The sequence below is a fragment of the Suncus etruscus genome, chromosome 4 (genome assembly GCF_024139225.1).
Source record: "Suncus etruscus isolate mSunEtr1 chromosome 4, mSunEtr1.pri.cur, whole genome shotgun sequence".
Taxonomy (NCBI): Eukaryota; Metazoa; Chordata; class Mammalia; order Eulipotyphla; family Soricidae; genus Suncus; species Suncus etruscus.
The window spans coordinates 112,390,400-112,414,021 of NC_064851.1; the positions used below are offsets into that span (position 1 = coordinate 112,390,400).

The following is a 23,622-nucleotide window of genomic DNA, read 5'->3' on the forward strand; positions in this document are numbered from 1 at the left end:
TTTTATGGGTATTGTTTGCTTGGATAATTTTTCTCCAGCCTTTTATTTTAAGTCTGTGTTTGTTCTGACTATTCAGGTGTGTTTCTTGTAGGCAGCAGAAGGTTGGATTCATATTTTTGATCTACTTAGCCACTCTGTGTCTCTTAACTGATGCATTTAGTATATTGACATTGAGAGAAAGAATTGTCATGAGATTTAGTGCCATCTTTGTGTAGATTTGTGATGTGTCTGTTGGTCAGTCTTGTCTTAAAGTAAATCTTTCAGTTTTTCTTACAAGGCTGGTTTTGAGTCTGTAAAGTTTCTGAGCCATTGTTTATTTGTGAAGCCATGTATCCTTCTTCCAAACCTAAAAGTGAGTTTGGCTGGGTGCAGTATTCTAGCTGAAGCATCTATTTCATTGAGTTTTGTCACATTGTTCTACCATTTCCTTCTGGCCTTGAGTGTTTCTTGTGACAGGTCTGCTGTAAATCTCAAGGATGCTCCCTTGAATGTAATATTCCTTTTTGATCTTTGTGCTTTCAGTATTCTGTTTATATCTGTGGGATTCATCATTGTGACTAGGGTGTATCTTGCAGTGTTTTTTCTAGGGTCTCTTTTAGTTGGTACTCCTCAGACATGCAGGATTTGGTTGCATGTATTCTTTAGCTCTGGTAGTTTCTCTTTAATGATGTTCTTGACCATTGAGTCTTCCTGGAGACTTTCTTCCTGAGTCTCTGGGACTCCATTGATTCTTAAGTTATTTCTATAGAGCTTATCAAAGACTTCTATTTTCATCTGTTCACATTCTTTGAGTAATTTTTCCATTGCCTGATCAGTTGCTTTTAGGCTTTTTTCCAGTCTCTTCTGCTGTATGAAGTTGTTATGCATCGCATCTTCCAGCTCACTAATTCTATCCTCAGCTGTTATTACCCTGTTAGAGACCTTATCCAATGAGTCCATCAATTCATTTACTGAGCTTTTCAGACCTGTTATTTGACCTGATATTTCAATTTGGAGCTTTCTGATTTCTATCTTTATATTCTCCTGCTTCTTATTAGTTGTCTGTTCTATACTATCTTTGAGTTTTGTGAACATCCTCCATATTTCATCTCTAAACTCCATATCTGAGAGACTAATTAGGTGGTTGGCTATTTTCAGGTCATCAGAGTTGTCATCTTCATTCACTTTGCTTGGTGTTAGCCTGCGTTGTTTCCCCATTCTCACACTTGTATTGTGTTTTTATTTTATTTTATTTTTTTACCTGTTGTCATGGTATTCATTGGCAAATCTGCTAGTAGGAGCTGAAGAAATAAATCCCAAGCCGCTGGGAACAGCAAGGCCCAAGATGACCGTGGAGTGCCTCTGACATTCAGCAGAAATCAGCAAGAACCAGTCTGTGGATGGTTCAACTCACCTCTGAAGCAGGTAAGTCTACTGACAGGAATGCTGAAGAAATCCAATCCCATGCCATTGGGAACAGCAAGGCCCAAGATGACCTTCGCATACCTCTGACACTCAACAAGAATCAGCAGGAACCAGTCTGTGAATGGTTTGTCTCACCTCCAAAGCAGGTAAGTCTGCTGGCAGGAATGCTGATGAAATCTAATTCCAGGTCGCTGGGAACAGCAAGGCCCAATATGAGTGCCACGCCTGTGACCAAACATAGATTTTTTGATGTGTACTTATTAAAAACAGAGTGGCTAGTTTATAATTAAATAAGAATAAAGATCAGCATAAGATACATGGGACCGTTTTAAAATTTCAGCTGAACCAATTCCTGTTTCTAAGAGTATCTTTGAAAAAGATGTCTGTTTTCTGAGATTGAGGGGTATAAATGATCAGAAAAAACCTCGTTGTGATCTGCCATACCTGTAGGAAAGACTATGCTTTTTGGTGTACATAGTTATTATCTGCCTGTTGAACAGGCATAACATTTTACCCTGTAGAGTTGTTTTTAGAAAGGCGATGAGAGGGGAACATAGAATGTAAACAAGCTTCTAACTCAGCTTTTCTAGATGAGTGAACATCATCTCATAACCAAGGATATAACCACTGAAAGCTGAAAGTCTATTTGCAGTTTTATTTCATGAATTCCATTGACGTCATTTATTTTTATTTATTCTTCACCAAGATGAGGACTTGGTCTAAATTTAATGCATTGGTGTCAGGCAGTGCTCTAAAAATACTATTCAAATAATATATGATTACAGTTTTTTCTCTATTTATTCAGTTTCATTAGGTTTTGAGTGAGAATTAAAATGGCTTGGCAGTATTAATTACATTTGAATGAAATTAAAAAGTAAATTTTGAGCATAAAACAGACATTTCTTGGAAGGAGATAGGGATGTTCTCAACTCTCTTTACATTGACATCTCAATTTAAGTTGCAGAATAAAAATTCAGTGGGATATACATTTAAAACAAAAGTGTATTTATTTTAAGTTGATATATTTTAAAATTCTTTTATAGACAAATCTTTGTATTTAATACTAAAGCCACAAATATATCCTGAATTTATGAATTAATATCTTCCTAATATCTTGACCAATAAGTATCCCAAGACTATTGAGTATTTTTCATTTAGTACCAATATCAAAAAACGTAGAAATCAATTGTATTTTAGGGTTTGAAATAATAAAAAATATTCTGGTATAGCAAGAGTGAAATATGGCTAAAATGAGAGTTTATCATTCAGACCTACTTCTTATTAGAAAAACATTTTCCCTCTGGGGATAAACACAGGCAAACATTTCATTTAAGAGTAAGAAAGTTAACATTGCTTAAAATGTTCTATTGATTTGCCAGAATACATTTCACTTTTGGAAACTGTATTGTTAAGATTAGAAACAGTAAAAATGAGTTGTCTGAATGCTTTTAGAAAATATAATTTCATATTGTTTTGTAAAATTCCATGGATAATATGGGTTACAATTACATTTAACTTGGAAACAAAATAAATTAGACATGCCTTAAACATATGAAAAAATAAAAAACAACTCTATACATGTAGCCTTATTTTCTAAAAATGTCCATTTTTAGATCAATTTTTTTCTTAGCAGTGGAAGATTATTACTAAATGTTTATGTAAGGGGTACAGTTCTATCTCATATAATTGAAATGGTGTCATAATAATATTTAATTTAATTTTTTGAAAACATTCCTCAATATTATTCAAATTCTTGATACAGCAAAAATTAGTATATTTTGGTATATTAGTATATATTATTATTTTGTTGAACAATAAATATGTGAAATGTTTAGTGTTCAGAAACAAAGCTCAATCTACTTGCTCTCATTTCTCTTTGACTCAAAATGTCAAAGTGAAAATTAAGAGAATAGCATATTGTTTTAGTTCAGATAAACATTAAGAAACGAATTTACAAGCTAGACCAGTGATAAAGAAAAATTAGAAATAAGATTATAAAAATGCCCCATATTCTTCAGAAGGTTCCAACTATACTAAGTGCAGGAAAGAGCTGAAACGCTGTTCAGTTTCTACAAAGCTTGCATATTTGTTGAGCTTTATCACAGTTGCACACAAAATAATGCTTGGTTAAATGTCTAGGCATCTTGTGGTCCAGTCAAGTTAACCACACAAAATTATCATCATGCTATTGAACAGAAGTATTTTTCTCTTCCTATTAGATAGGTGGAATCCTGAAGAGCAGTAGTTGTCTATGTTTCCCACTACACTCACAGTCCACTTTCATTCCATTAGCTTAATTATTTTGAGAGTGGGGGGAATTGGGAGAAACCCTTCTATCTCTCTGGAATCTGCTTGGTAGGTGTGATTAAAAGACATAAAATATATAAATAAGAGAATGGCCCAAATTTAATTACATACTTATGGAGAATTTACATGTTTATAAGTTCTAGGGTATATGAGATAAAGTGAATGTTTATATTTTGATATTAATCCTTGATAGAACATTTCTGAGCCAAGGAGTAGGGTGTCTCATAACTAGATGAAGAATTCATGCATACAATATACCTCATCTCTAAATGTTTGCTTTGCCTGAAGATTGCTTTCTTTGGTTTTACAGAAAAGGTTCTTTTTAAAGTTGATCCTAAAGCAGTTAGTCACCATTCTCTAAAGCTATAGGAAACAATTTCTTTGGAAGCCCAGAGGGGCTGTAATTACTTAAGCATTACTTATTAAGATGACAGAGACTGGAATATTTATAATGCCCACAGTACTATGATGGACATTAAAAAAATAAAGATTACCTGAACAATTTTAAGAAGGCCAATCCTTTAAAAAGAAAGATTTATAGTACTACCCAATGGCTTTGGAAGCATAGCATCACTTAAAAGGATATTCTGATGTAATAATATGTTCCAATTAGACACTATATAAGTAACTCTAGAGACATGATATATTCCACTATGCCCCTGATCACTGCAAGTTTTAGCTTTGGTATGCAAGAGACTTGAGTTTTGTTGTTCTTTTTTTTTTTTTTTTTTGGTGGTTTTTGGGTCACACCCGGCAGTGCTCAGGGGTTATTCCTGGCTCCAGGCTCAAAATTGCTCCTGGCAGGCACGAGGGACCATATGGGGCGCCGGGATTAGAACCGATGACCTCCTGCATGAAAGGCAAACGCCTTACCTCCATGCTATCTCTCCGGCCTGAGACTTGAGTTTTATCTTAAATGAAATACTGGGTTTTGCCACCCTATCTGTATTTATATTATGATTTTTTTTTAGTGCCACTGGTGGATAACAGTAAATGTCCAAAAAATTAAGAACAGGAAAAAGAATAGATACATTGGCATAGAAATGTAAAGTCATTCAAATAATGATAAAAACTAAGCATGTGCTATATTTTTTATAAAAATAGTACAAAAATTAGAGTAATATTTGCTAGATAATGACAAATACTAGCGTGAAAAATTATTTTCTTAATAGTACTAATTTTGAGACTATCAGGATATAAGAGCAGAATTAAAATTTCTCTTTATGAGGACAGTGAGGTAGTACTAGAGGTAAGGTGTCTGCCTTGTGAGTGCTAGCCAAGGAAGGACTGTGGTTTAATCCCCCAGCGTCCCATATGTTCCCCCCAGGCCAGGGGCAATTTCTGATCGCTTAGCCAGGAGTAACCCCTGAGCATCATACGGGTGTGCCCCCCCTCAAAACAAAAAACAAAAAAATTCTCTTTATGTGATATTATTTATAGGAGTTCTTAAGCTATTTTGATTTCCTGTCACAACCTTCAGGGCTAATGAGTTTTGTGAACTGTTGGCCTGTGGAATCCTGGGTTTCTCTTGATTGCCACTTTCTTTTGGGGCTAGGATGTGCCCCTGTTGAGGGGTTATTTTTATGAAGCTGTGCATTAGAAGGGTCAGGTTTGTATTAGATGAGCTGGCCATTGCCTACCTCAGGGATGCTGATTTTGAAATGATGATTAGTGAAGTCAATCATTTTGAGGGTTCAGGGCACATTTTAACCTTGAGTTTGCTATTATCACAGGACTTCTCAGGAAGTCATTGCAGTTTGAAAGGGAGTGTTTGCTGATTTGTGTCAAACTAAGGATTTAAATGGACAGTTATCCCACAAAAGAGTACAGAATAATAAGTTTGAACTTCTCACAATTCCTTTCTCCACTCATTGGTTGTTGGGAAATTTGGTTATTGCTACATTTTAACCTTTGGTAATAATCCTGTAATGAATAGAGTTGTGATAATGTCCTGTTGGTTTAAGTTTTCTTGTGCTTGGGGTAGATGCCCTATAGTAGAACTGCAGGATGAAATGTTCTTATACTTTTAATATTTTATATATTATTCTATTGTGTTAATTCTATAAAAATATAATATATTATACAATACACTACATATGTATTATTATATTTAAAAATATATCTCAAACTCCAAACTGTTTTTTAAAGAGACTGGATTGAGCAATAATTTATCATCAGTGAGTGAGAATTACTTTTATGACCCACATTCACCAGCACTTACTGTTTCTGGGATTTTCAATAGACTATTCTATATATAGAGGCTTTCAGAGTCTCATTTTCAAGACAAGAAAATAGAGAGAATTTAGGTAATTTATCCAACATCTGGTCTATGCTGGGAGGTGGATTCTATTGTACCACGAGACTGAAGAGATAAATTCTGTGCCTATTGGGGTTAGTGGGGTTAACTCCTGGCTTTGCACTCAAGAAATACTCCAGCAGTGCTTGGGGGGAAACATGTGGGATGCCAGGGATCAAACTCAGTTTAGTTGAGAGGAAGGCAAGTGCCCTACCCAAAGTACTACCTTTTCGGTCCCAGATTATGTTATTAATGTAGCCAGTGGAAAGCAATAGAACCTTCTTCCACTTTCATAGCAAATAATTACACTTATTATTTTTTTCTCACAGTAAGGGGCCCCAATAAAGGTAGAGGAACCATTGTATTGGCTATTTTATTTAAGGAGATTTATTGCCCAGGAAGTAATAATAATAAAGTAAAATCTAAGTGCTCTTACTGCTTGGGAGTAAAAGAGTCTCATAGAAGCAATGACTACTTGCGTGTTCTGTGGTGCAAATGGTCTAACAAGCACTTGATAGATATTATTAAAGCTTTCTCCTTAGAGCTGTATTCTTTTTTTCTTTCAAACTGTCTAATTCCTACAAGCACAGTCTTTTTGCAGATTTCATCCACTGATCTTGACCTGACTAATTAAAAAACTTACAATTTATGTTCTGTGGCATCTAACAAGTGTATGCTTCATCAAATTTTATGTAAATAGTTGCATAACAGTAATTTTTAATTGTCATGACAGTTTTAAACTTCATTCTAATGAAGTCTAACAAATTTCCAATTAAGTATAAGGCCTTTCAAAAGCTTGTTTTACCTTCTTCTTGTTTCTTTGTGATCACAAGCACTTGGGGTTAGAGTTCCTGGGTTTCATTATTGACTCCCAAGTGCTGAGAATGTTTATGCCTTATCCTTCCCTCAGTTTTCTTAGCTTGAAGGTCTTCAGTGTTGTCACCTTTGTTACCAAGAGACAGAGAAGGTAATTCAAATGAAAGGCTCTTCAGATTTCCGAGCTTTCATTTCACTCACATAAATGGACCAAAATGTTAAGACTTAAAACAAGTGACTGGGTGATAAATGAACAGAGCAGCAAAGCAATGAATGAAGAATAAAAGTAGAGAAAAAAATGAATAAGTTCAGAGTCAGAGAACTTAGAAGTATTGTTGTTGGTAGCATGAAGTCTGCCTTTACACAACAGGGTTTACTCTGTGGATATGCTGAATACCCGGGAGTACAGGAATAAGGTCCAGGGAGATAAGAACCAGTTGAAGAAAAACTAATTCACTAACCTTCTGGCAAGTCACAGTGGTGATCCTTTTCTTAAATGAACTTTGATCTGTTAAGCCAAGAGTCAATGCAGGAAAATAAAAGACCTTGGGTCTTTTTGTGATTCAGTAATGATTTGTTCTGAAGCTAAAATGCTACCTGGATTTCAAAGCACCAAGATTGAAACACCTATGTTTCTTTTAGAGTTTGCATATATCTTATTTTGTTTATTTATTGTTTATTTTTCAGGGGGAGTCACTCCTGGTGGAGTTCAGGGGTTTCTCCTGGCTATACACTCAGAAATCACTTCTGGCAGGCACAAGGGACCATATGGGGTGCAGAATTCGAACCACTGTCCTTCCTGTATTGCTGCATGCAAGGCAAAGGCCCTACCTTGTGCTATATGTTTGGCCCCTATACCTCTTTTTTACATATGCTAATATAGATTATTCATAGAAATCAGCTCGATTAATCTTTCAGCATAAGTGATCATTACACTGTATTAATCCAGTTTAGAGTTCCCCAGTGTCTATAGTACTTAATAGGAATGGATTTAAAGGGGAAAGAATAGGAGATACCCAGTTACTCACTCATTTATTTATCCAACAAATGTTGTTTATACTCCAAGTACTGTGCTTTGAGATGAGAACAGTGGATGGTCTCCACTGAGTTTCATACTCCCTGGAAATCTAGAAAGTATGCAGTAATTAAGGATTTAGATACATATGCTTGACCTACAAGTAGTCATTTGGCAGGGAATTCTAAAGTTAATACTTGAAAAATAGAATTTCAATTTGATATGTTAAAAAGTGATGTAAAATCTAAAATATAATTTTAAAAGTCTGGAAAATAGTTTTTAATTGTTTTCTACAGACCTTGCTAGATAAATAACATGAACAACAAAAGCATATTTGTCAAGTGTATGTATCCAAGTTTCTGGATTTAAAGTATTCATATATTCTAATTAAGAAGTTATTAACATTGCATGATGTCATAATTTAGAGACTCTGATATCTAATCTCTGCCCTTCCCCCTTTTTTAGCCATTCCCCCTCCTTTGAAGCAGGATCTTGTATTCTCATCCCATTAGAATTTAGCATAAACAGGGATCATAAAAATATCTTCTTCCAACTGACGAACAAACCTGGAGATGAATCATATTGTATTCCTGCAAATTTAGAGGAGATACATTGTAGCTAATAAATACATATTCAGTCATTGACTTGCATGGCTGAATTTATACCTGCAATGTTATCAGAACTGGCTGGCAGGTACCACTCTCCTGGATAATTACACCTCAGAGCATAATAGTTTGCTAAAATAATGAGATAAGAAGACTCCTCCATGCAATATACCACCTCTGCAATATTGTATACCTTCACATAAAGAGAAGCAGAAAATAACTTTATTTTTGCTAAGTTATTTTTTATTTTTTGCTATAGTATTTTGCTTAACTTTGCCACAGTGATTGCTCCCAAGTAATGCAAACACAATCTCCCTTTCTTTAGACTCAACTCCTTTATAGCCTCTGGAAAAATTCTAAGCCACGTAAATAGTTTTTGGTTCTCACTTTGATTGTGGCTGTCTTTCATGTCAGCACAAATACAGTTGCTGAAATTGGCAGGAAAAAATTAGAAAATAAAAGATAACAAAATTTGTTAAATTTAATATAACAGCATTCTTTGAAAACAAATACACAAACACAGTTAAAAATGTTTCTTTACTAATTGCATTCAACCCTTTGAGTAAATTTTGAGTCAATTTTTTTTACAAATTGAGTATGTATATTTGAGCACCAATTAAACATGAAAATGTCAGAAAACTAAAACTATCTGATAATAATGATGATTGAATCTGTGAGATGTTGACTGAATCTGAAAAACTTGATACTTTGATAAGAACTACTATTTGGATCTGGAATCCAATATGTAAAATGTATTTGAGAAGGTTAGAAGAGGAGACTCAATAAAGTATTTCCCTGTATCTAAAGTAAATGTATTTTTCAGTATTATAGCTTGTAATTATCTTGATTATTTTTTCTTATTTTGCATTGAAAGATAAAATCTTTACTATTGTGGCTATTTCTTCAAAGGAAGAGGTTTCAATCAACCTTAGAACTGAAACTGATTAAATACTTATTTTTGAGATTTTTTTATTTATTTGTTGGCGTCTTCAATTTTGTAAGAGAATTATGTTTCAGACTATATGCTTCATGCTCCCATAAATCCCGTAATCTACGTTTGACTGTATCTGGAGATTGGGTGCATAAGGAGGTGATGAGGTAACAGGAAACCAATCTGGAGTTCTCAAAGGAAGGGATACAAGAGCTCAAATTTTCTCTATTCTCTCTCCTACCTCGATCAGGATTCCTTGTTTCCACTCTCTCTTCCTCTCATTCCCAGTTTCTCTCTCTTTCTCTCTTTACCGCTTTATTTTTCTCTCTCTCCTATATGCATAGGAGAATGATCATTTGGCCACTTTTTGAGAAATGAACACTGCAATCAAAAGTAAATATCTCACCAGAAACCAATCCTGTTGGTACATGAACCTTAGACTTCCAGCCTCTAGATTGGAGACCACATGAATTTCTATTCACATCATCCAGATTGTGGTATTTTTCTTTTTTATTCTTTGTATATATAATAAAGGCAACAGGTAACCAGGTAAACAATTAAACATTATCAACAAAAATTACCTAATAAGGGATGAAGTGTCCTCAAAATAGAGTTCATCACCTAAACATTCACTCCTCACCCACTTCTAAGTGATGTTCCTCAAAGTCCAAGATTTGTGCCTATTACATTCTCACCTGCTTAAGACTAGTTTATATCAATACTAAGATAAATGTAATCTAGACAATGAGTCCTGAAACAACAGAAGAAAAAATGAGACCTTCATTTCAAACCAATACTAAGATTAAACAATTGGTGACATTTAAAGTGCCTACTGTGATGTAATTCATATTTAAAAAATTTTTAAGATAGCATCACCTCTGAATTCTTTACTATGACTAGTTCAAAGGCATACAATGATTTCTTTGCATTTAAGATCTCAGAAGCTTATTATTAAAATACATATCTTTCAAACATAGTGTTTGAACCATCCCAACAACCAAAGCCAAGAAATCATAAGCTGCTATTTTTTTCTTCAAAGAAGAGACCCATACTTGAGGTCAGGATCCAGCAGAAGTCATCCTTCAAAGTCAACCAGCTCTTGGACATGCCAACAGCTACCTAGGACCCCAAGGTCCCGAGGCCTCCCCAAGGGAAGTCACCCCAGCAGGCCCACAAGTGGGCTGGACCCTGAGCATCTCAAAGAAATTTTCACCAAACCAGCAGGTAATGTGGTGCCTGGTGTCCACAGTGAAGTAGAAGAGGCGGTCCTGGCAGAGCTTCCTGAGATACACAGACCTGGGATCAGCTGCCAGAATAGCCGGCTCATTGGGGCTCCTCTACAGACTGAAGGTATTTGAAGGGAGCCAGCACGACACCTTTGGAGCCAAGGTCCCTGAGCTGCGTCTCTGCATATGGCGTGAAGCTGGCTTATAAGGTGATTGTGGGGCCTCCTTCACCCACACAGGCTCGGCACTATCCATGGCTGCCTTGACTGGGTGAGGACAACAGCAAGGAGGCCCAGGCTGCTGTGGGATCTCCCCCTCGCCCCCCCCCCCCAATCGGTGCCTTCCTTTAGTATACTCTGCTCCACCGCTGGCTTCACCAACACCTTTGGACCTCCATTACATCCTGATTCAGAATCCCAACCTGCAGCCAACTCCTCAATCGGAAGTCAGGCTTATGGGGTGCAGACTGTCTTGTCCCGCTTACTGCCCTTCTCTCCAGAAACCTTATCCTCTGGGCACTGAGGCCTCTCCTTTGAGGCTGCCCTCAGAGGTGGTTAGAAAGCTTTCAGTTGAGGTGGTTACAAGTTCCTGAGAGGAACTGCCATCCAGAAGTTTGGGGGCGAGTCATAATCTACTATGTAGAGCTTTATGTTTAAGACAAGTGTGCCATGAATCATGTCAGTTCCTGACAGTACCCATCCACCTTCTACCCTTTCCAGCCTGGCCAACGCCAGTCCGATTATTTTGGGATGACAAAGACTTCTTGTGGAAAACACTCCAGTCTTTGGACCATTCAGTCGAGGAGGCTGCACTTTGGCCTTGCAGCTCAGGTGACCATTTTTATGAAAAACAAACAAAATTCAAACAAGAGAAAACTTTTCTAAGCCATCAACGAATGTTCAGGTTTATTTATTTTTTTGGTTTTTTTAATTTGGGGGGACGCAGTGACTCCTGGCTATGCACTCAGAAATCACTCCTGGCTTGGGGGACCATATGGGATGGAGGGGGCTTGAACTGTAGTCAGTCTTAGACTAGCACCAGCAAGGCAGATGCCTTACTACTACTCGCCACTGCTACAGCCCCAATATTCAGGATTATTAAAGAAACACTTTCTAATTCTCAACCAAGGTTACATCAAATTGACAAATTATCTATTGAAGTTTTTTTTTTTTTTTTTTTTTCGGTTTTTGGGCCACACCCGGCAGTGCTCAGGGGTTACTCCTGGCTCTCTGCTCAGAAAGAGCTCCTGGCAGGCACGGGGGATCATATGGGACACCGGGATTCGAACCAACCACCTTTGGTCCTGGATCAGCTGCTTGCAAGGCAAACACCGCTGTGCTATCTCTCCGGGCCCTATTGAAGTTTTTTAATAAAAAGATAGTCTTGCCAGCCTACCTAACATTTTATCATCAATTAAGTCCAATGTTCATTGGGCTTTATTATGGTAAATATTCCTGTAATTTCAATGATATTTTGTATGTTTGAGTATGAAAAGCAGTCAGTATTAAATAATCTTGAAAATACCAAATGATGAGCTCTATAACAATAATAATATATTCTTTATTTTTTAATATTTTTATCATTTGATTATGACTCTGCCTTTTTTTATAAAATCTTGGGATTTGGATTACTTTGTTTTTAGCTATATTTCTGCATTTTTTTGTAAAATAAGAAGAAAGGATGAAAGAAAGACCAAGTGGTCTCAGAGGCATTAGGGGAGAAAAAAAGGACAGAACTAAATATCCAAGACAAAGTCAGTGACAATATAATCAAGAAACCCAAACTTAACTATCTAAAAAACTTAAATGGGCCTATTATACTGGCAGGCCTGGGGGCAAAGTGTGGTTTGTTGTATAGGATGCATTTTGGGTTGATTGGTTGAAGGAAGTTGACACTGGTGGTGAATAACCCTGATTCACTGCATATTTGAAATTCAACTATGAAGGACTTTGAAGATCACAATGGTTTCAATAAAAAGAACAACTAATAATGGATACAAAAAGTATTGTCTCCATACTCTCCTGATTTTAAGGTGCTGATAATCAAAGCGACAAATACATCCAGAAAAGGAGAAAAACACAAATTAAATGTAGTATATTGAGTGAAACAAGACATAGACTTCATTGTTTTGCTAGAATGAAGGGTGTATTTTGATTCCTATGACATACAAAGACTATGGAACAGAGAGTGTAAAAACTCTGGAGAAATGAACCAGGTGAGAGTGAACTGAAAAGGGCACAGCTCTGAAACTTTACTTCCTTCTTCAGCTCACAATCTTGGTAGCTTCTGAGTGAAAATCAGGAAAGCTATTGATTGGGAGCAAAACTTAGATATGGCAGCAGTGGACTGATGTAAGGAGATGGCGAGGTCCATCACCAAGAGGAAATGGTGACTTTCTATAGCACCTGATTAGATAAATGAATCAGGTTTGAATGAATATAGCGATACATTATTAAAAAGATGGCCAGTAAATAATCCCCAAATAATTCCTGCCTGAGGTTCTCCACCCCCCCATTTTGAAAACGTCTTAGAATACCAGAGACATATTTCATTAAATCACAAGTGTTATGTGTCCAATTGTAGTCAGATGAATAATAAACTTTGATTTCTGATTCCATAAATCATGTATATAGGGTTCTATTTGAATGTTTTCTACATTATTTTTAATATTTTCTTTTTGGGGGGTTTTGGTTAAAACACAGCAGCTCTCAGGAATTATTTCTGGCTCTGCACTCAGAAATCGCTCTGGTAGGCTCAGGGGACCATATGGGATGCTGGGAAATAAATCACGTGGGTTGGCCACGTCCAAGTGCTGTGCTATATTTCTGGCCCTATTTTTAATATTTTTTAAGTTGAAAAATATCATGAAATGATACAGCTTATCTTTGGAGATTTAAAAAAAAAGACAACAGTGATCAGTTATAGGATAAGTTCTTAATCAAAGAATATCTGTGACATTTTTCATCTGTATACGTATTAGCAAATACAATCATAATGTGCAATTATCCAATTTTTATTTTATTGTTGTTATTACAGCTGATGAAAGACTGGGCTCTTGAGAGTGAGAAGCACCCCACAGAAGCAAAGGTGGGGGCAAGAGAGATAGTGACTTACTAATTTTATGATTACACATATTTGACAAATAATCTAACATGAAATATATCTTGAAGACAAATAAAATCTGGTCATGTGAGAGGCCTGCTTAAATGAAATCAATAAGTGGTTTACACCTCTGAAATATGAGCTACATTTGACAATCAAATTGGGCCAAGTTGAGAGGCTTTCTATGAGCTGACACCCAGTTGGAGTCCTCGTCTGAATGATGGAACTTGTACTGCTAGAATTTGAACATAATATTACAATGACTGTCTTTGTAAACACCCACCTAAGTGGTCCTGTAACCATAGACAATTAATTTAGGGAAAAAAGTATTCTGTAAAGGCAAATTGCAGCGCTTTCTGACCTGTTGTTGGCCTATAAGTGTTTAATATAATTCCAAATAAATAAGAATTAGAAAAAGAAGAAAAGGAAAAAGAGAGTATAAAAAAAAAACAAAACAGAGAAATGAGGTAGGCTGAGCTACGGTTAGTATCATCACAATGTTTTCAATTCATAGAGCTCTTTTGAGCATATAAACTCTAGGACATATTAAAATAAAGTGATTTTAAAATCATTCGGACATATATTTTATTCAAATTTATTTTGTATTTATTTTCATGTTTACATAAATTGTCAGTTGTCTATAAGTTCTTTTTAGTACATTGGGCAGATCTGTAATAGCTTAATGCTTAAAGCAAAGACTCACCAAGTTATGATGACAATGATTTTCAAACTTTATTAATAAAATTCTTTGCAAAAGAACAAGGCACTAGAAATGTGATTGATTTTATCAAAAAATTTCCTGTATCTAGTTCATGGCTATAGATAAAGGATCAGTATTCTATAGCAACATAAACAGGGACTACAAAATTTTTGAAATATTAACATCAACATTTGAGAGGAGCCTGGATTTCCAAGCAGGGATCAGGAAGTCCAGGGTCTTTCTAAAGACTTTTAGTCAACTAGAGTCTAAGAAATTATGAGGTGCTGGATTTGAGAAACATGCCTATCATATTCCCTAATCTCTATATGACTTCTTGGATCAACAGTTTATATTCTTCAATGGTAATCGATTTAAATATAACAAAATTCTTAAAACTTACATAACTATAGATATAATTTAGGAATATAAATATATCATTTAAGTAAGAGTACATTATTTAAATGATAAATTTATATTCCTAAATTATATCTATAGTTATGTATTATATATATTCCTAAGTTACATATATAACATAGTAGTCACTACCACAAAATGTAATTGTTTTTAAGATGATTAATTTCTGATCCATATTAACAATGTTATTTTAGATTTTATTAAATTAATAATAAAATCATATAAATGTCACAGGCTTTGCATAGGAATTTAGGAATATCTCAGGTTTTTTGAAAACTTGACTTTGTCTTACAAAATTTGCTCCCATATTTGAGATGTGTGGAAATCGTTCAGAAACTCATGTGTATATTTCAACATAGTTGCATTTTTTATGTCTTTGTAAAAAGAAAAGGCTCAGCAAAAAAATCTAATTAATTAAATCTCACTCATGCATAGCAGAAAAATTTTAACTACACTATTGATGATAGTATATTGGCCTAAAATACAGCACTTCTCTTGCATTTAATATATTACAAATTTTTTCTTTTGCTTTTTGGGTCACTCAGTGCTCAGGGGTCACTCCTGGCTCTACGCTCAGAAATTGCTCCTGGCAGGCTCGGGGGACCATACGGGATGCTGGGATTCGAACCACCATCCTTCTGCATGAAAGGCAAATGCCTTACCTCCATGCTATCTCTCTGGCCCCATAATATATTACAAAATTTTACAGTGACCCACTCTTATTACAACAGAAGAAAAAAGACATGAAATATTTATTGATTTTTGGTTAGGAGATAAGGATGGGAATTTAGTTTTATATGAGTTGACTTACTCAGAACTGAGTTAATTTCCACTCAGTTATCCTATGTGAAAGGCTGATTATTTCTACTTAACAGATTTTGTATAGAAATTTTAAATAATAATTAATTGGCCCATAGTACACAAATAGAATGCTAGTGAATCAAAAAAAATGCATTTGAGTTTAAATGTATCTTCAATTAAATTATTGCTATTATGTTGTATACAAATGCCTTATTTCATATTCCTTTTTTTTGGCCATTTCTATCCAGTTAGCACGTTTATTTATTTATTTATTTATTTATTTACCAATCTGATGTTTGGGCCAAAATCAACAGTGCTTAGATGCTACTGCTGGATCAGGAATATTCCTTGTAGGCTCAGGGCACAATATTGGTTGTAGGGGATAAAGTGCACCTTCTGTGCTATCTTTAGTCCCCCTATGCAGTTATCTTGATAGGAGTGCTATCCCAAATATGTACTTTTTTCTTATGTAATATTTCTAAATGTATAACATACCGAGCTATAAAAACGTGAGGTAGATGGAACATTAAAAGAGAAAATAATTATAGAAAGAAGTATAGAGAAATGGGGGGAATCACTATGAAAATAAGAGCTATCAAAGGAGTGAGAGAATAGAAATTTTCAGCACGTTGCTTTCAAATATAAATTGAGGGCTATCTATTGATTTTTATTTATTTTTTTCTTTGGGCATTTTCTTCAGTTATTCTGTGATCTACTTCACTTTATTCCTCACATATTCTTGAAGACACTAAAATGTTTTATTCTCTTCTCATATAAAATTATTTTTTGGCATTGAGTGTTATGCATAGCGAATAAAATACCAGAAATTGTCTTTTTCTATGAGAAAATATTCTATCATATTTTTATATTTTCTAGTTCAAAAATATTCAAGATTTATTATTTCATAGTATTCTTTATTTCTCATAGACTAAAATTATTTCATTTTAGAAGTTTTACTTAGACAATGTCTTTGACATTGTGGATGAATCTACAGGTCTTCTAATTTTGAATGTCTTTTTTAAGCACCATCATTACAAACATTATTGTAATTGGATTTCAATCATAAAAAACACCCCTCTTTACCAGTTCAACCTTCCACCACCTATGCCCCCATCTCTTTCTTACTAAATAAGACAAGTGCCTCTCTTCTTTAATGAATCATATTTATCTAAATACCATTGCTTCTCTAAATCCTAACCAGAATCCCAGACTCCAGAGATCTTAACCTTCCCTAAAATTTTTCAAGATAATTCCAACCAAAGTGACTTCAGTGTTTTCTCAATAACAGTAAAGTACAGAAAATACTTAACTTCACTAAATGAATTGTTAGTTACTCTCTGGCAATTTCTCATTCCTCAAGTAAAGTAAAAACTACCATTTAATAATTTTTATTTAATAATTTAATAATTTTGTTAAACACTCTCCCAGTCTTAATTCCTCAAATCCAACACAAAACCTAGTAATTTAAGACTCTGTCAATAACAATTGTTTCAAAAGTAAACAAATAAAAAAAAGGACCAAAATGAAACAAACACACACACACACAAACCCTAGCAACCTGTAGGCTATTCAATCATTATCGTAATATTTTTCTCAGCTCAGTAAAAATGATGATTGTAGAAGATAATTTCTGCCCTGTAATTCCTTAATGATAATCTTAAAAAATTTATGAGGTCTCAAATGTGGTACAGAAGGAGAATGTGTTAACTTGAAAATCATAAGAGGCTCTAAATTCAAATTGCTTTAGTTCAATTTCTTCTTGTAGATGATGTTATTCAAACTCCCTGGACCTTTTCTTATATTTTGAAAGATAGTATAGAGACAAACATTTTTTTCAGTTTTTTTTTCTAGTATTAACTTTCTGATTAAAAAATGAAGCAATATAGGGTATCAATACCAGACCCTCACACTTGCAAGTCAAAGAATCAGATGCTCTTCAATTAACTTTATTTCCTTTATTGCTTTTATCTCTGTCAGCTAAAAGTTTGGTCTGGGTAGAGACTCAATTATTCATTTCACACCTTGTGAATTGAACTGGTGGGAACCATTTCAAACAGGCACTAATATTGAAAGCTCACTGTTGGTGGTTGTTCACATGGAAATTGGAGATATTGAAGCTGATGCTATCCTCTGGGTTCTTAGGAGGATGCTAAAGAAAAGTGGGTGCACAATGCTATTCTCAATTAGTTTCAATTACCAGATAGGGTTTTCCAGAGAAAATAAATGGGGAGAAAACACTTTAGGACCATTTCACCTATCTTATAGCTGATATTTTTTGTCTTTTCTTTACAATTGTTTAGTTATCCCCTGGTTTCTATGCTTTTTAATAAGTGGATAAAGGATTAGACAAAACAATAGAATTTTATAACTTTTTTTGTCTCCATTTATTTTCTGATTGGCTCTCCAGCATTGTAATGGGAAAGTGTGGTTGAAGAAGCAGGAATAGTGAAGAGCAAGGTTTAGAAGCCTCATTGTCAATAGCATACATATTTAGCTGAAGTTTGCAGAACACAAGCAGTAGAGGTAGGCATATGAAACCTTCATTATCAAGGACAAAATAATGAAGCAAGGGTACTAGACTAGCTATCTTGATGGCAGATAATAAAGAAAGAATCCACTTGTTAGCATGTTTCAAACATTTTCCTGTACTCAGTAGATATAGCCAGGTTATAGACAGAAAGTATTAAATATATTTAATATATAAAAATAATTTAATATGTGGCCAAAATAAAACCTGCCAGTATTAATGCTTCAACGATGAGTATACACTATGTGGATAATTTTAAGCAGCAGTGTATCTTTTGATAAACTATCTAGTTTATCTAGTTAAAATTGCTAAATCACAGTGGTAAGGAAAAAATTTTAGAGAAATTATTGACTTACACTAAAATTTAAATTATATTCTCTAAGACCTGAGAAACAGAGTTATTCTATTAAATAAAATTTTATTTTTGCTCTATTTTTATGATTTATAGTCAGTTTATGCTTATTAGAATTTGTAGTGTACCTGAGAAACTAGTTACCCTTATTTAAATGAATCTTATCCCTAAACATGATTATCATATATATAATGATCTATAAATTCTATTCAATTTTATGTGCAATTTAGACTCTCAGTTTCTGACCAAAAGGACTAGATGTATTAGGAGACAGAATTCTAAATCACAGTATAGTTAATACATGACAGTATAAAATATTGTTTGGTTGCATATTTGACAGGCTTTGAGAAAGATAGAAGCATTATAAATATTCAAAGACATGGATAGTTGCTGTTCTAATGAAGAGATGGCTTAATAACAAAAATACTTAGAAACTAATTCTTGAAACTGGTACCACAGTCCTCAAATGGTTACTATAGAAACCAACATGGAGTCTGTTTTATCTCTTAAGTTCTCTGGAATCATTAAGCATCTCTGTAGTGTGGTCCAGCCTTTCCCATAGTAGCTTAAGCTCTTTTGTTGTAGTTGTTTCCTAGTGATGGGAGATGTAAGAGGAAGGAAAGTCAAACAATAGCTCCTGAGGACACAGGATGCAACAAGAGTCTTTAATGGACTCCAATAGTTTTTCAAAGTGTGAGGAAATATAGCAGTTTATCTGCCTGGCATTTGTTTCACTCACACTATTTACCACTGTAAAGAAATAATTTATATAATGAAGACAATAATATCTATTACCAGAAAAAGTAGAATACTGAATCTTAAATCACTAAAAGTGTCAAAGTCTTTTAAAGAAGTAAAGGCTTTCCATGCTTTTAGACTTTTTCCCCTCCATCCCCTATACTCTCTTATTTCTATTTTCTTTCATCTTCATTCATTTTCCTTCCTTCTTCATTTCTTCTTCCTATCCTCCTTTTCCCCTCCTTTCCTTCTCTCCTTACATCCTTTCCTGGCTCCTTATTTTCTTCATTGATATGTTCTTTCTTCTCTCCCTTCCTTTTCGCTTCCTCTTACCCTCCCTCCATCTGTCCTCCCATTTTCCTCCGTGCTTCTTTCCTGATTTCTTCCTTCCTTCCTTCCTTCCTTCCTTCCTAATTTCATGCTTTCTTTCTCTTTCCTTCCTTCTTTCCTCCTTCCTTCCTCCTTTCCTTCCTGTTTTCTTTCCTTCCTCTTTCCTTTCTTCCTTCCTCGTTCCTTCCTTCCCTCTCTCTCTTTCCTTCCCTCTCTCCTTCCTTTCTCCCTTCCTCTCTACCTTCCTCCTTCATTCCTGCCTTCCTTTTTTCCTTAATTCCTTTCTTCCTCCCTCCCTTTCTTCTGTCAGCCCTTTCTCCCTCCTTCCCTTTCTTCCTTCCTTACTCATTCCTTCCTTCTTTCCTCCTTCTTTTCTTCCTCCCTTTCTTCCCTCCCTTCCTCCCTTCCTTCCCTCCTTTCTTCCTCTTCCCTTCCTCCCTTCTTTCTTTCTTCTTTCCTCTTCTTTCCTTTCTTCTTTCCTTCCTTTCTACTTTCTGACCTTCCTTCCCCCCTCCTTTGCTTCCTTCCTTGCCTCCTTTTTTCTTACTTACTTTTTCTTCCTTTTTCTTCTTATTCTCCTTTCTTCCCTCCTTCCTCCCTCCTTTTCTCATCCCATCCTTCTACCCTCTTTCTCTTCTTCTTTATCCCTCCATCCCTTTACTCATTCCTTCTCTCCTTCCTTCCTCCCTCCTTTCCATCCTTCCTTCCTTTGTTTCTTTCTTCCTGTTTTCTTTTTTCCTTTCCTCCTTACTCTCTCCCTTTCTCCTTCCTTCCTTCTGTCCTTCCCTTCTCCCTCCCTCCCTTTCTTTTTCCTTCCTTCTGTCCTTCCTTCCTCCATGCTTCCTCATTTCTTCCTTCCCTCTAACCTTCCTCCCTCATTTTCTGTTCTTTCTGTCCTTTCTTTATCCCTACTTCCTTCCTTCCTTTATCCCTCCTTCCTTTGAATCCTTCCTGCCTTCCTTTCTTCCACTTCCTTCCTTCCCTCCCTTCTTTCTTCTAACCTTTCTTTCTTCCTTCTTTCCTTCTCCCTTTTCTGTCCTTCCTTTCTTTCTCCTTACCTTCCTTTTTTCTCACTCCTTTTCTTCCTTCCTTACTTCCTTCATTCCTTTTTTTCTTCCTTTTTGTCCTTTCTTCCACCCTTCTGTCCTCCCTCCTTTTCTTCTTTCCTTCCTAGCTTCCTTCCTCCCTGTCTCCTTTCCCTTCTTCCTTTCTTCCTACTTTCCTTCCTTTTATCCTTCCTTCCTACCCTCCACCTTCCTACCTTTCTAACTCCCTCCTTTCTTCATTCCTTTCATCTTCCTTCCATCCTCCCTTTCTCTTTCCTTCCCTCCTTTCTTCTCTCCTTTTCTCCTTCTGTCCCTCCTTCCCTCTGTCATTCTTTATCCCTGCTTCCCTTCCTTCCTTCATTCCTTCTGTCATTCCTTCCTCATTTCTGTCCTTCCTTCCTTTGTACCTTCCTTTTTACTTTTTCTTCCTCCTTCCTTTCTTTACTCATCCTTTCTTTCCCTCCCTCCTTCCTTAATTCTGTCCTTCCATTCTCCTTCCTTCCATTCTTCCTTCCTTCTGTCCTTCATTTATCCCTTCTTCCCTTTCTTTTTCCTTCTTTCCTTCCTTCATTCCTCCATCCTTCCATCCCTTCCTCCTTCCTCCTTTCCTCCCTCATTCCTTCTTTCCACCCTTCCTTCCTTCTTTCTTTTCTTCCTTCTATTTCCTTCCTCTCTCATTCCTTCCTCCCTTCCTCCCTCCTTCTTTCCTACCTTCCCTTTCTTCCATCCTTCCTCCCTATCTTCTGTCCTTCCTTTCTCTTTTTCCCTTCCTTCCTCACTCCTTTTTTCCTTCTTTCTGTCCTTCCTTCCTCCCTCCTTTCCTTCCCTCCTTTCTCTTTTCTTCCCTCCCCTTCCTACATAGCTCCTCCTTCCTTATTTCCTTCCTTCCTTCATTTCTCTCCCGTTCCTCCTTTTTCCCTCCTTCCTTACTCCTTCCTCTTCTCTTTCTTTCCTCCTTCCTTTATCCCTCCTTTCCTTATTTTCTTCATTTATTCTGCTCTTCCTTCCTCCTTTTCTTTCTTCTTCCTTTCTTTCCTCCCTCCTTCCTTCCTCCTTCCTTCCTTCCTGCCATCCCTCCTTCCTGTCTGTCTTCTTTACTTCCTTCTCTCCTTCTTTTCTCTATCCATCCTTCCAATGGTAGGGCATTTGTCTTGCATACGGCTGACATAAAACAGATCTCAATTCTTTCTCCTAGCATCCCATATGATACCCCAAACCAGGATCGATTTCTGAGCACATCGCCAGGAGTAACCCCAGAGTGTTATCAGGTGTGACTCAAAATTCACCCTCCAAAACAAAAACAAAGACAAACCAGTAAATTTTGGGGAACAAATTTTCTTATGCAAAAACAATGTTGAATTGAGTTGTGGGGTATTCTGGAATAGGAAATAATTGATGATATTGCTATCAGTGAGACCTCTAAAATATGTAATCTATCATGGAAGATTCACTTTTTTGAGCTTCAGTTTCTCCACAATATGAAGGGATAATAAAACATATTGCATATTTGAAAAGGTTTATATGATCTTACATATACAAATCCCTCTGTTATGCATTTAAATTTGGTATTTTTACTTAAATATTATTACTTTCAAAAGATATAAACTTTTCTAATAAAAAATAAGAACAGTTTATTTAAGTAAACTTCAAAACTTGAGTGTTACTAACCCATGAATTAACACATGAATATGTTCAAAGTAGGAACAAGGAATAAAACAAGTATAGATGACTTTGTTCTAATTCCCTGATATGAGTCTTAGAATCCTAATTTTTACTAAGAAATCATGGATACTGTTAAGGATATAAGATATTATAAAGGCTTCTGAATACTAACATATCATTTAAAAACATGATGTATTAGAGGCAAGAGGGATGAGGTTGGGTTGAGTGTTTTCCTTGCATGCAATTTAATCTGTTACCCCAAAGGATCCCCTAAACCCTTTACAATTAAGTCCTAAATATTGCCAGCTGTGACCCCAAAAATAAAACAAACAAAAATAAAAGCATGCTATATTAAGAGAAAAAAGTGTATGCAGTCTGATGTACAAAAGATGAATTTCAATGGTTAATAGAAGATCAATAGGATTTTTTTCAAGTACTAACCATGATAAATAAAATATTAATCACAGAAAAACAAATTCACATTATTGGCAGTACAGAAAAACATGACTGTATATAGTATTTACAAGCACAGATATAGACACATATAATTATTTCCAGAGAAGTCAAAGTCTAGAAACTTGATATCTTCTTTATTTTGGAAACTTGGGAATCTGGCTATTCATCAGTGGGAATATTCATTGAGGCCTCTATGTTAGAAAGGAATTAGGTAGTATTTTTGAAGTCATACTACATTTTCTCTCAAGTCCTGTGACTCAGCAATAACTATATCTAGTAGATATTATTTCTAGTCTTCCAGGATACCAAAAATGCTTTATAAAACATATCAGGAGGACAAAAGAGATGGCACAGCAGGCCGTTTACTTTCCTTGCACAAAACTTACTGGGTTTGACAAGATTTTAGATAAATTATATTAATTATTATCTCATATCATATTATAATTATTATATTATATTATATCATATTATATCATATCATCTCATCTCATATTATATTATATTATATTATATTATATTATATTATATTATATTACATTACATTACATTACATTACATTACATTACATTACATTATATTATATTATATTATATTATATTATATTATATTATATTATATTATATTACATTACATTACATTACATTACATTATATTACATTACATTACATTACATTACATTACATTATATTATATTATATTATATTATATTATAAATTATATTATATTATTATTCTACTTATATACTTCAACCTCAAGAAGCTCTGTGACTAAGGACATACTTACCTTTTTTTGGTTTTGTTTATGGTTAACAGGCCCACACCATGGTGTTTAGAACTTATACCTGGTTTTGTTTTCAGCGATCACTCCTTGCAATGCTCAGGAACCATAAATGGA

The 23,622-nt window shown here is 35.1% G+C and overlaps 1 pseudogene; it reads right to left on the minus strand.

The window, feature by feature from the left end:
* Positions 1–2,664: 2,664 nt before the first annotated feature.
* The window catches only part of LOC126005982 (prefoldin subunit 3-like), a 1,144,584-nt pseudogene continuing 1,123,626 nt past the window's right edge, over positions 2,665–23,622 (minus strand).